We start from the raw sequence: 13,905 nt of genomic DNA, 5'->3' as shown, positions 1-13,905 counted from the left end.
CAAACTAGTTTATTTGTATTTGGCGAGTGGAAAAAAATGTTATACTTGTGCATTTCCCCATGCTGCTAGTAAACTAGACAAGCTTAATGGTGCAGTAAAAAACATATTAATCAAAAGTTCAAGGCAGATTTTTATACACTGGTAGTACATAGGTTACAAATAACACAAACAAAATCCCAATTGAGATTGAGTGCTTGCAAGCTGACTGCTTCCTAGCTGGTCAGCCTCCCTTACTGAGGACCTTAAGACATCTCAAAAATCACAGGCAGCCGTCACAGTTCAAAAATCTTTTGGATTTTACTTACAATTCTGCAAAAAACATGAGTTTTCCCTGTGCATTCATACATACATTTAAAATTAATGTTTGGGATACAAATCCATTAGGCTTGGCCACCTTGGGTACTTAAAGATCATTTTCTCCCATCCTTGGTTCACACCTCATCTACTATACAGGCCCTACAAATTGTCCAAATGTTGTGAATTGCTATTCCAAAAAATAGGCACCACATCTGCTACAAAAAGCTGTTACCTTTTTTTCTTAGTCAGCCACGAACATTAAATATCAGACAAGGAATCTGCTTATTCTGAAAGCTCATAGATTTTATTACCTTGGCAACAAAGTGATCTGTTCAAACTGCTTTTTGCTGGCAGTTTTAGAGGTTTCTGTGTCACAGAAAAAGCTATGAAGAGTGGATGAATAGGTAACTGACCCCTTCCTTTATACTTGCATCGGTTTCTACAGATGGGAGAATGGACATACTGTGAAAATGAGGTCCCTGGTTGCTCAGAAGCAGTGGTAGTTAACAGAGATGAACTGGATTAAAAATAGATTTTTCAGGTTTGTGATAATCACTAATAAAATCCCAGGTGGGAATGGAATTTTAGTTTCAATATATCAAAGAACAGTTTGAATTTGAAGAAGAAAAACAATGGGAAAAAAATAACATATTTGAACAAAAGAGGAAAAAAAATTCACATCCATCTTTGGATTTTCATTAACAAACAAGCATCCAAATGCTGTCATCAAAGCTTGTTACGAATCAAAAACTATCAAACCACCTCATATGGAAGCTCCTGTAAGTCTCTTTTTTCTTGGATGATTGTGGTGTTCTATTCATTGTTTCCAAAGGAGGGAAGAAAAATAAAATAGTCACAGTGACACATACATCTGATGTTTCAGTGATGTTTTATTGGTGTGTGTCACTGACAGGTGAAAAGCCTCCCACCCCAGCAGGAGGATAAGATGGAGCCAGTTCCCCACATGTCAAGCCCCCATCTGTGCCCAGACAAAGCCTCCCATCACTCAAGAGCACACTTCCAGGAAACTTCTACTGAAATGGCAAGGGATTTGCAGCACGGTCTTTTAAATGTTGAAGGCAACCAGCCCTACTAAAAAAGATGACCAAAGCTTTATCTTTCTCTGGAAAACAACGCCAACAGTGGGGATCCATATTTATCACTGCCCAGTGGCTTTTGAACCAAACACAACAGGTTAGCAAGTATTTTTGTGGGTTTTCTGTCAACCCTGGAAATTTGGTTCGAAATATGAAAATCTGGCAAGGGTCTCTCCTAACTGTGATCACAATTAATAAAAGAGTTGGAGGGGAAAACTGCCCTGAGTTACAGTTCAGGAACCTCATCATGGGCTGCAGTAATAAAGCTAATTCATCAAAGTGGGCACAGTGAAAGAACCTTGTGGACCACTTTTTTGAGCGGTGCAGCAGCCAGAAAATTACATTATTCACCAGCTTCACATGGCACTGGTTGCATCTTCATCTAGTCTCCAGGGCTGGGGGGAAGGGAAGGTGTTTTTCTGAATATTTTATGCTGTTTGAAGTGAACTACATTTGACTGAATGAAACAGCTTGTTTAAATTGTGTTTATGATGCATTTATCAGATAGTATTTTTGTGATTTTGAAAATAAGAAACAAACTGGTAGAAAAGAAGTATTCAGGTGTACAAGACATAACCCACAAAAGTGAAGAGATAAAAGGTTAAATAGTACGGGTTTTCAATGTTTCAGACAGAAATACAAAAAGGCTAGAATACCAAAAGTACTCTTCCATGCCATGAAGTAAAGGTCAGGTGTAATTAGCATTCCCTTCTTAAAGGTACTTGTGCAGGACTTCACCTAAGATTAACTAAATTGTAGTCAAGGTTGTTTAAGCGTATGTTCAGTTTAAGATTGTGTGTGAAGTTGCTCAGAACACGCACACATGGTTCCTGAAGTCAAAACTGCAATCACTGCTGGTTTTCAGCATCCTCAACACACAACCTTTGTCTGCTCTGTGGGCAGGGTCTGGCCTTTCTCTTCCCCAGACTATTAATATTTATGAGAAAAAAACAGTAAATTTGACTAAGAGGGATATCTTTTAGGGTTGGGGTTTTTTTTCCCCCTGAATATACAAAAGAATGAGAGTAAGTCACCACCTGAGATTTAAATGCGTATGAGACATGTCTCCTATAGGACCTCCTATGGAGATCTAACTAATCAGCTAGTCATCAAGCTGCATTAAACTGCTTTCTACCAGCTCCCCCTCCTGTCTGTACTTTTTTTTACCATTTCTTTTCCGACAGCTTCTCCATTTCCATACTTCACTTTTTAACATTCATTTTAGGTCCCCTTCCATCTCCGACAGCCCTTGCTGGTCTGAGGCAGCTATGGGAGCCTACCTTTGCTCACAACTCAGCTTTCTTTCCCTGACTGTAGCTGTAACCTGGCGCCCTTCAAGAATTGATTGGTCACTCAGATCAAAACATTAAATATTTAAAGTGGCACCACACCATTCATAAAATGAAACATAAAGTGTTTGTTTACTCTCTGCTAATTATTTTGGTCCAAGCAGGCAGACTCAACTGTCTGCATTATTAAACCTCAAAATGAGGTGAGGACAGAAAATGTTCTCTTCTGCTAACAGTGCTAAAGAATAAGCCACTGCTCTCATTTGCTCTATTGTAACATGAAAACTTTTTCCTCCAAACTGTGCCAATACAAAGCTAAACAAACCATATCAGTCCGTATTTCCAAATGGTTTGGATAGAAGCTTATCAGTTGTGAAATCTCATGTTAACCATCTTTAGGAGGTATAATGAGCATTACTAATTTACTGTTGTTTGTGGTTATCTGTGGGCTTAAGTAGCAAAGACTCATGGTCTCTAAAATAGCGTGCTTTAAAACAGATTAGTTTGAAGGTTATCTTAAAGGAAAATGGAAGGTTTCCCCATAGGCCACACAATAGCAATACATAATAATCCACATACAACTTCTACCAGTGCTTTATTTCTTTGCAACTATATATTCACTATAGGAACGTCATATAAATACTCGTCACTGGGCTTTGTGACCAGGAACACTGTACAGCGATGGAAACCACAACAATTTCACAACCACGCTGAAAAGAACTGTGAAAACCCCTAAGTGTTATATGTTTTGATATAAAGTTTGGTAGTTTCATTGCACAACTTGAAGCAATGCAAGATTCCTGAGTTGGGATTTTCAATGATGACCTGAATCTCTGTTCTGTTCTGTCAAAACTTTCACACAGTGGTCGAGTGCCGATTTGCAGTTTAGGACCAGAAACACTCAAAATTCTCATTTTTGTTAGACACAGGGGGACAGATCCAAAGGGAATGGAAGAGACTAGTTACAGCATGCAAAGAGGTGGGGTAGATCTAAGCACACACATCTGTGAACTGCAACTTTTGAGTGTTGCAGAATATAAAGCCTACCACTCTGCTGTGTGTCTCCACAGGACTCTGGAGCCTAATTATAGAGCTATATGAAAAAGTTCTGCTTGTCAGCAGAACCAGCAGGAGGAAAAAAAAAAATCCACATTTTTGCACATTCACAGAAGAATAAAATATTTAGGCAGAAAATCATCATTGCTGCAGATGGACACTTACAGAACAAAAATGGGTAATTTTTGTGCAGCTCTGCTTGTTGGTAGTATAGCCAGAATGCATTTGGTAGCAGCTTTAAAATCCAGCCTAGAATTCCTCAGTCACTGTCAGTGCAAAAAGGGTAGCAGGGGTTGAGGGCTGCAGGTAAATTCAAGGTAGGGGAGCCATCCTAAAATGAGCAGGCAGGACACTCCACTGAATTTAGTGTTGCTGCTCCTTCTTATGCCAGCACAGAATTTGGCTGTGCGTGGTTTTGAGTCCTTCTCAGTAAGGATTAGCCACAAAAGCCTGATCACAATTAACACAAGGCTAAATGTGAGGATATGTCCATATCACAGCAATGAGGAAAGAGAACTAGAAGAAGCATCAGAGATATGCACAAACTGTTAAAACAGCAGTCAGCAGTTGCTAGTGGCTAATGGATTTTAACTGCCCGCTTTCATTACATTTAAGGACACACTCTTTAAAATGCACCCTTTGGGTCAGAAGAAATACACCTATAGAAGAGCTACTCCATGCCCAGAACGTGTCTTAAGGATCACTAAGGTACTTTCAGGAGAAAATACAACTTGACAGAACGGTAGGCAGAATACCTCTGATTCCCAGTGGTATTCACATGACACGCCTCTGCCCAGTATATCAGAAAACCTCAATAACCCAGATCAGTGTTCTCTGTGTGTGTTGTGTGATGCTCCGCATTTCCAACAGAGAGGTTGTCCATTTGCAAGTGCAGGTCTGTGACACAGAAGAGGAATAATTTATGTGGACTTTCCCCTTCTTCCCCCGCACTAGTACTGAGCAGAGAAAGGGGGGATTCAGCACTGCACAGTCCCACCATTTCTATACTACCCAACCAGTGTTTACAGCCTCTCGGTGGAAAGCCTGGCTCTTAAGCTGTAGTTGACCTGTGCTTTCAGCTTTGGGTAAGTGTTTCTCTCTTAAGATTGTTAAATGCAGTGTGAATTTTATGTGAAAGTGCTTTTTTCTCCTTTTTTCTTTCTTTTTGCTCAGCACCATGTAATTTGGCAGTCCTTGGAGTGCTAGGAAGTCTTTTTCATGTATCTCAAGCCAGAAGGACTCTGACTTTACCACGTTAACAGCATACATTTATTTTCTGCCTTATTCACATGGCAATGGTAGTGATGAAATGTTGTGTTCTCAATACTTCCCTCACCTCCTCCTTCTTTGTCTGACAGCGGCAAGAAAATCCAAATACAGAAAAGGTAAATCAAACATAAAAATTAAGAAAACTAATATCATGCCAGCCAATATGTGGGAAAACCTCAGGTGATGAGGAAATCAAAATAAAATGGCAATACAATAGATTACACTAGAAAAAAAAAAATTAAGTCACAAAACCCAGTAATGTATTTACACACCAGTAACTAAAAAAAAAAAAAAAAAAAAATAAAAATAAAAATTAGTAGAAAACAATAAAAATCTCCTGTGGTAGGACCTTCTGTCCACAGTCTGCCCAAAGTTTCTATTGACTGAGCTGTTGGACTGTTTCTCAAACAAGGAAAAAGGATTTCTTCCTATGTTTCTGAGGTGTCTTTAAGATGTGACATACAGTATAAAGAAGTAAAATAACACTGTCCAGCGTGCTTAATCCTGGAAGTTAGTTTTGTTTGGTTTTATTTTTATTTTCAAGTTTAGGAGTGGAGTTTTTCTCAGTCACTTCAACAAGATTAGGCCCAATAAAAAGTAAACCTTTGTATTTGCTTTGATTTGTTACCTCCTTACAATACTGTAATAAAACCAGAAATAATAACAAGAAGTCCAAAATCACTGCCTGGCATATAGCTGTTTACAGTCTGCTCCTTCCACTGACAAAAAATTCCAGATCTTACTATACCACCTACAGGTAGTTTTTAGAGAAATACTTGGGATCCCCTAAGCTGCTCAGTTACACTCCCATAGGTTGCAAAAAGCAAGCATGTCCATTATAGTTTTTGGAGAGCTTTCTCATAAACCACGTTCTTTTAACTTTAAACCAGTCCCACAAAACAATCTGCTTTACTTTCTGAAAACTTAGATAACACAAGAAACTAGTATGCAGTTGTTAAAATAGACAATATTTTTAGTAAATAAAGTGTTCAACCGACCATACTTTCTTATATGCCAGCTTTTATTTGGTGCAGAATATCACATTATGAAGACCAAAAACTATGCCAGGTTCCTTTTTCTCTCATACAATATTCTTATTTACGGATCCTATAATCCCATATAATCATGCACACATTGTTTATAACTTCAACGTATTTTATAAGCTTTGAAAGAAATCCTTAGCAAATTCCTTTACATTCCTTTACAACTGGAATCACGCTGTTTCAAAAGAACTATTTTGGAAAGACTGACAGAGAAGGAATTATGATAGTCACTGGATATTTAATGAAAACTTACAGAGAAAACAGAAACTTTAAACGAGTAACTTCTGGTGGTAAAATGACCCTTAGTATTCCCGTATGCTCAATGCTTCTCGACTTGCTCAACCTTTATTTTCTAGAAAAGGGCTTTGCTTTTTGCAGGCTTGATCAATCAGTCTGTCTGTCTTGTTTCTACTTTACAGAAAACATGCAAGAATTTAATCCAAAATCAACTGAATTACGCTACTTTGATGCTGCATATTTTCTCCTATTGTTGATTAATATGCCCCTTGTGCAAACATCCTCCTCCTACCTGATGCCTTCAGTAACATCTCAATTCGTTACCGACGACATTCAAATTTCCTCCAGAGATGCCTTGGTAAGTCACAAACACAGGATTATGCCCATCAGTGAATGACTTGGGCACAGTGATTGATAAAGCAAATAAATACTTAGATGTTAGCAATCAGTCAGTTGTGATATGCAAGGGGGGAGAAGTGCAAGACTGCAGACATTTCAGCTATGTATCATGTTTTCTAAATTATCTCTTTGTGTGCCAATGGTCCTCTTAATAAATTATCCTCCCTTGTTATCTGATCTGTTCTACATTTTCAATTATGCCTCTTCTCAAAACCATGTAACAGTCAGTCTTTCTCAGCCTGAAGCTATTTCAGTGTCCAGCCTACATTCCCAAAGTCCAGCCAGAGGAAATAATATACAACTGGTTTTGAGTTGAGAAGCACACACACATCAAAGAGATGTTACCACATCAGAGAAGTCATAGCTTTATTCTGATTCCCTGAGCTGAGTTTTATGTAAGCAATAATACATGACACTGCATATGTTACTGTGGAGAAAGAACATTTTGAGCACCTTGAATAGCACGAGACTGAGAAATCAAGAGTTTGCATCACCCCAGATGTGCAGAAGTCAAAACAAAACAAAGAATAATGCCACAGCAAGAGTGAGTCTATTATTTGGTTTCTTTAACTCATGACAAAAACAAATCAGAAGTTCTAATAAGGAGAACTTATCTTCTAATAGAAACTCATGTGAAAGTCCATATATTTGTTTTTAATAAGATTTGATCTGCATGAGATTTTGGAAAGGTGAAGAATGAATTAATGTATAAAAGCGGTCTTAAAAGTACCCATTTTAGAAGTAAATGTGGACTGCTGGTACAGTCTTCAGATAAATTTGCAAGACACTTCATAGCCTGTATGTATGATCACTGCACATCATAGTGCTGCAGATCATATCTTGGCTTTTTTTTCTGGTGTGGGAGGTGATCTTGAAGAAATCTATACATGATCATGGTATCATGGCTGTGAAACAGAGATGTCTTCCCTGAGATGTAAGCATTTCAAAGGTCGCAAATATAGCAAAAAAGGAAGAGCTCTTGAGTTAAGCCATACATTCTTTGATTCAGGGACCATTTTGCATTTACAGCTCTACGTACAATCCAAACTTGATTTATGATTGTAGTCCCTAGTTGCTACCATGATGATAGTAATTATAAGGTTTATAATGGAGTCAGAGGGCCTTTCCAATAAAACAACAAATCTTCTGTGGCAATCAGAATTCTAATATAAATACTGTTTAGTACGGACTTGTGATGTGAATTAGACAGTTGGGGCAAATGCATTGTAAAGTGGCGTCAGCATTTTGTAAATATATGTAAATAGATGTACCTACAAGTTATGCCATAATAGAAAAATCAGCAATTTATAGATGCAATTGGTGAACTGTGCATCAAAGTAACTTAAATATTAGATAGAGAACTGTATCCGATTTTTTCCCAGCTTTGAAAGTGTGCATGTGCAACTTTAGATAGGAAGTTTAATATCATTAATTTGGTCCAGAAAGTGGGCTGTATAATATTCCAGGCAGTGAATGCTTGTGGAAAAGAAATTAGTAAGCATAGAAAAAATATACTGGATGGGATTTTAATTTGTCTATATGATGAGAAATTAAAATGCTTATTTGGAATACAACCATGTTTCTGTGTGCTAGGCATACTGAAATTCCTATATAAGAGCAAGACAGTTCCTGAAATGTCAGTATTTTCCAGCCTTCTCAGAATCTGTCTGTCTTGTCCCCCATCCAAGCCATTAGAAGAATAAATGTAAAGATAAATTAATAATCCGGATTACATCACAGTAATATAAAGCTGAATGACTCTGCCAGATCAACAGTGCTAATAAATGTCAAAAAAGTGTTCAGCACATCTAGAGTAATTTTTTTGAGTGACTATGCTACTTAACTTTTGGAAAATGTTCACTGTGAGAATCACCTCAGAAGAGGTAAAGTATATACTATGACTTTGTTGACTCATTTTCACGCAGTTTTGCTCATTACTTTCCAGGTCTATGTGGAGACCTGCAAACAACTGAGAGCAAATAGCATATGAAAGTCTGCGGAATAAGCTAATGGGGATAACTGGTCATCTTTCAGAAAAAATAATGCTTGTGTAATTAAACAGGCAATAATTAATCACCCCTTCAAAAGTAAATTTCTGTTAAGCTCTTTGCCCATTACTACTTCGTTTTGAGAGCACATTTTGGGGGAAGTTATTGCAACGAACACATCTTCTGAACGAACACATCTTTTTATGGATAAGCAAGACTTACAACTTTTCAATTTTAGTGCCTGAATGTCTTCTCAGAATAGTATTATGAAGAGGTTGTACTGTTAGATTAGCTTCTTCTGACACTATGACCACAAAGTGTTTTTCATTTACATGCCCATCTGCGTACTACTACTCTTGGCTGAATGCACTGCTGTAGCAGGTTGGTTACAACCTATAACAGGAATGTTACAGCCACAAGGCAATGTCCTTCACATACTCAAGAAAAACTATTAAACCAATAAAAATAAAATGGGGTTCATGAATTTTTGCAAAATTATTCTATTTAGTAAGGGAAGACACCCAAAACACCGAGCTGATACTATGTCTATATCAATTACAAAGCCGTACATTTAGTCTTGATCAAAATGATTTGCAGGCTAGGAGTCCCATTGGATATATAGAAAATCTTAAACTTCTGGCTATAAAAATGTGAGCATTTCTCACGCACAAGGAGGCTGGTGCCACACTCCCTGTATGTTGAATGGGAAGTTGCCATCCTTTACCCTTTCTCAGTAACTGCAATGAACTACCTTCAATGTTTGTCTGGGTTTAGTTCCAGCAGCAGGAGGTTCTTCAAAGATACCATGTTTTAACACCATTTACAATAAAATCTTTAAGAGCGTACTGAAAAAAGAAACTCCCAAAAGACGTTTCTGATGGATGGAAAAAGTTTGATGCATTTTCTATTTCTAGGTATGGGAATGGAGAAGATTTATCAATTTTTCCTGAGGCTGACATGTAGGTTTGGTCCTGAAGGAGGTGTACAGAGGTGAACTATGATGTTGGTAACTACTACATGACAGCATGAATTACTCTGTCATTCTGACATAACCTCATGGCTCTGTAAGCTTAGGAGCTAGTCTGAGTGGATGACTACACGGATTAAGTATGGGCATGTGTGATCAAGAACATCAGCCGTAACATGGATGGTAATTCTAATATTTTACCATATTCACAGCATATAGAATCTGACACACAATCCCCTGTTATACATCCACTTGAACCCATAAAACTTGATTGGTGGCCTTTATGAAGTACAGTGAGAAAACATCCTGAGCTCCCTTTTAGAAAGCGGAATATAAGCAAAGATCTCATTTTCTTATGATCCATACACTTTGGGACATTTTCATAAATCAGCCATGAAATTTATTATAAAACCAAAGAGATTACATTTCCTTCTACTAACCAGAAAATGGTTTTGTTGTTTCCATTCCAGCTTGCAAAGACACAGAATCATCACTCATACCCAGTGTATGTGTGGGTATAAACACAGATATACATATGCATACATACATTACGAGGCTTTGAAATCTTAAATTTAAATAAAATCAAAAAGTATTTCTTTTATCAGGTTCTAACAATTCTCTAATTTTTCAAAAGGCACTGGCCCATAATGTAGTGTTATTGATCAGAACTGCTCAGAAGATAAAACTCTGTAGGGACTCCATCATGTCCAGAGAGAGTAGTTTTTCCTTGTAAAGCGCAAAGTTGATAGTACAGGGTGTAACAGACCCTGAAAAAAGCATCAGAGAGGCTATGCACAGAAAGAAGAAAATACATTCTGTGGAAGATTTGCCCATATATTAGCAAGAAAATGACTGTTTGACATTGATTCTTAGGAATTAAGAACACTGTACAAACTGTGGTGAATTTCAGTTTAGTATTTTAGAGTATGAGAAATTGTTCAAATGATTGAGGTGGTTCTGAAACTGAGAGAAAGTGCAATGCAGAAGCTGTTAGCAGGAGCATATGGAGGGAGCAGACCAACAGTGGCAAATTATGCAGTGAATCCAGAGAAACCAAGATCTGTTTTACAGGCTATATGCAGAAAGGCAAAATAATTCAGAACAGTTTGGTTTTTTTTTTTCAATGCCACTGAACCAGTCACCTCAGATGGCTCAGTGCCAGCCCCCTGGCATGTATATTCTTAATGTATAGTTTTCTATGATGCCTTTAGTAAAGACTTGCATCAATTACTTAAAATAAATATTCTTATCATTAACCTAATCAGAAAACTTTCAGTGTGCTGACTCTGTTCAGTGGAACAGATTTTTCTGTATTGCTAGCAAATCAGATTCACTCTTTTTGAACATGCCAGCTTTACAACAAGCAAGAAAGAAAACTGCATCTCAGACTGTCACTTAAAGCCTCATACTTTTAACCTCCTCCTTTCATCCAGAGCTCTTTACCTTTACTGACACCCTCTGGTCCCTATCTCTAAGTCAGGTTGAATTCATTCCAGCAGTGCTTCCAAAATTTACGTTTCCAAATCAATATTTTGTGGAGCACAGAACCGGACATTTTCTGAAGCCCCCATACATCATACTCACTGATTCCCCAATAGTTTACCATGTCAGCAACTTATTCAGGGGACTCGAGCAAATTTGCCAGTCATGACCTTCCTGTATTGAACCTGTGCTGACAGTCCTCGAAGTTATGCATTTCTTAAAAGTTGTCCTTTATTATTTCGTAACAGCAGAGTTTTTAATCATACCTTTTATCTTAGGTGCTAAGATATTTTCCTCCAGATCAGTTTTCAAAGCTGCTTTCTTTCAAATTTTCAGCTCTAATTCAGCCAGATTTTTTGTATCTGCCCTTATTATAAAACGAAGATCCTTTCCCCTCACATTTTAACCTAGAACTCAAGAATTTGCTCTTCAGCTTCATATTGACCAACAAACCTAAAATCTACACTCTCAGTCTCCAGATGTAGCTATCTTCACACTCTTATATCACACTCTGCTAGTTCTGACTTTTTGCATGGGCATCTGCTTGTAAGTATATGAAACAGAAAAACTGCATGTTGAATAGCACACTTAAAACTATTTAGCTATTAGCACCTTCAAGAATGCTTAACCATTCATCCTCCTTTCTTTATACATTTGTTGCCTTCCAAGCCTTAGTCTTCTTAACCACATGTCTTAATCATTCACATAGTTAAAAGTATATTGCCACAGAGGACCACTGTACATGAAATATTCCTCAGTTATTATAGTTCATGTCTCAGTTTTCTGTCTTCCTTTCAGTATACCTCACACACCAAGCATCTTCCCTCCTAACAAGATAGATATTGAATGGGATTTGGGTTTTTTGGCTTTTTTTTAACTTGAAATTTTGCAAATAAAGGCTATAGTAATTAAAGTCAATATATGAAAATACATTTTTACGAATTCTAATAGATATTTTGATAGCACTTTAAAGTAACGGCCCAATTATTGCTAATTCTTTTGATACCCGCTGTAATAATATTAATCACAATGAACTGATCTTGCATTAATATTGATTGCCATAAAGTACTTCTGAAGGAGTTCTACTATAACTCAGCAAGAATTAATTGCATTTTTAATAATTAGAAAATGTCATCCACATTTTAATTATCAGGAATCCCCCTTAGCTTTTGGCTAACAGTGAACATGTAATTTATTTGTGGTTTCAAACTTTAGGGTGTCATCCAAAGCTCACTGAAGACTAGGGTAAATGCTGTGACTCAGAAGAATTTGGCATCGGGTCCTTCATTAAGAAATATTACTGAAAATGTTCCATTCAAGGAAAGTATTACTTTTAAATTAAAAAAAATAACAAACTTTGCAAAAGCTTTATGTTAATTTTTTAAAATATTGCAACACAGGAAACTTTATTCCTAAGTAGTCACATTACACTATGTTGTGTAACTTCTGTTTTATGAGGTTTCTGCTCAACCAGAATGAAACTAAACGTCTGAAGCACAGATACAGTAATGGATGCAGAATTTTTTTCTGAGATAAAAACCTTTAAAACACAGTTTCATGCTCTGCGTTACAGAAATAACTCTCAGTTCATCTTCTAGCTAGCTCATAGCCATTCCACTAAGTCTTACCCACTGTCCTCACATCACCGAGGGAAAATCTGCGCATCTTCAGGTAATCCCATCTCCTCTGCCTGTCAGCAAAGGGGAACAGTCCAGGCACCACACTTTTCTAATTCCGGAGGTAATTGTTTATCCCAAAGCCAAGTACCATTCTGAACTTCATAGCAATACAACTTTTAGTGCATAACTATAAACTCAATACGCTAGGTGATTTTCTGTTTCACCCTCAAGCATTAGCACGGTAGCTCTCCCAAACATAAAAATTAGCACATTAAAACAGGCATTTTTTCTCCGGAGTACGTATTTGTTCTAAAAGCCTCGCATCAACTCTTCACAACTCATTCACTGCAGTAGTTTGCTAGCAAGTTAAACGACAGCAAACATATAGTAGATCACAGTAATTTCTGCTTCAACTTTTCCGCTCAATTACGACAACAATTTCAATGCAAGATTCAAAACAAAAAGCAAATCACATAAACCTGCTGCAGGAGCCCAAAAATGGGATCTCTCACCATTGCTGGCTCCACAGCGAACTGCTCACAGAGATGCCGCGATGGATATTACAACAAATAATCTGCACGCACTCCAAAGTCTAACCAGGGAAAACAGTGCCTGGCTGGGGGAACGGCAAAGGCACTTACCGCTGCTGTGGCACCGTCTCTCTCTCGCCCTGACTCTCAGTCTCTCTCTCCCATCCTCCTGACAGCCTCAAATATAGCAGTCCCTTATGGTGCCGAGCCTGTGGGGAGCAGAGGATTGCAGAGTTGGGTTTTTCCCCCTCCCTCTTTTTTTTTTTTTTTTTTTTTTTTTTTTCAAACGATCCAGCGGTAGCTCTCCAGACCCGACCGCCTCTCCTCCTCGCCCCGCTCACAGATGAAGAAACCCAGGTGAAGGCATCCGCGCCGGCGGCTCCCGCGAGCCCCTCCCGCCCCGCCGTGCCCCCTCCCGGCGGGGGGACCGAGGCACCTCCCCCGGCTGCTCCCGGGGGGGCGGCGGAGGCTCTGCCCGCCCCTGGCTGGACCTCTCTGTATGTATATATACCGTACAGATGTTGCCTATGTGTGTGCCATCTCACACCGCCGCCCGCGGCTCGCCCCTACCCCTAAGCGTACAAGGACTCCCCCCGCCCCCCCCCTTTCCTCCTCCCTCTCTTGCTCCTCGC

At 38.4% G+C, this 13,905-nt stretch overlaps 1 protein-coding gene across 3 annotated transcripts in view; it reads right to left on the bottom strand.

Annotated features, from left to right (window-relative positions):
• Positions 1-13,556, bottom strand: part of CNTN5 (contactin 5) — a 678,174-nt gene extending 664,618 nt beyond the window's left edge. For 2 of the 3 annotated variants that reach the window (XM_056329574.1, XM_056329577.1), the window contains exon 1: positions 13,385-13,555. The gene's annotated coding sequence lies outside the window, so the exon portion shown is untranslated. Of the gene's footprint in view, positions 1-13,384 lie in introns of all 3 variants that reach the window. The other variant, XM_056329576.1, reaches the window with a different exon arrangement.
• Positions 13,557-13,905: the final 349 nt, after the last annotated feature.

Source organism: Falco biarmicus, chromosome 2 (genome assembly GCF_023638135.1).
Source record: "Falco biarmicus isolate bFalBia1 chromosome 2, bFalBia1.pri, whole genome shotgun sequence".
Classification (NCBI taxonomy): Eukaryota; Metazoa; Chordata; class Aves; order Falconiformes; family Falconidae; genus Falco; species Falco biarmicus.
Note: the sequence above shows the minus strand (reverse complement) of the source record. Positions and strands in the feature narration are given on the sequence as shown.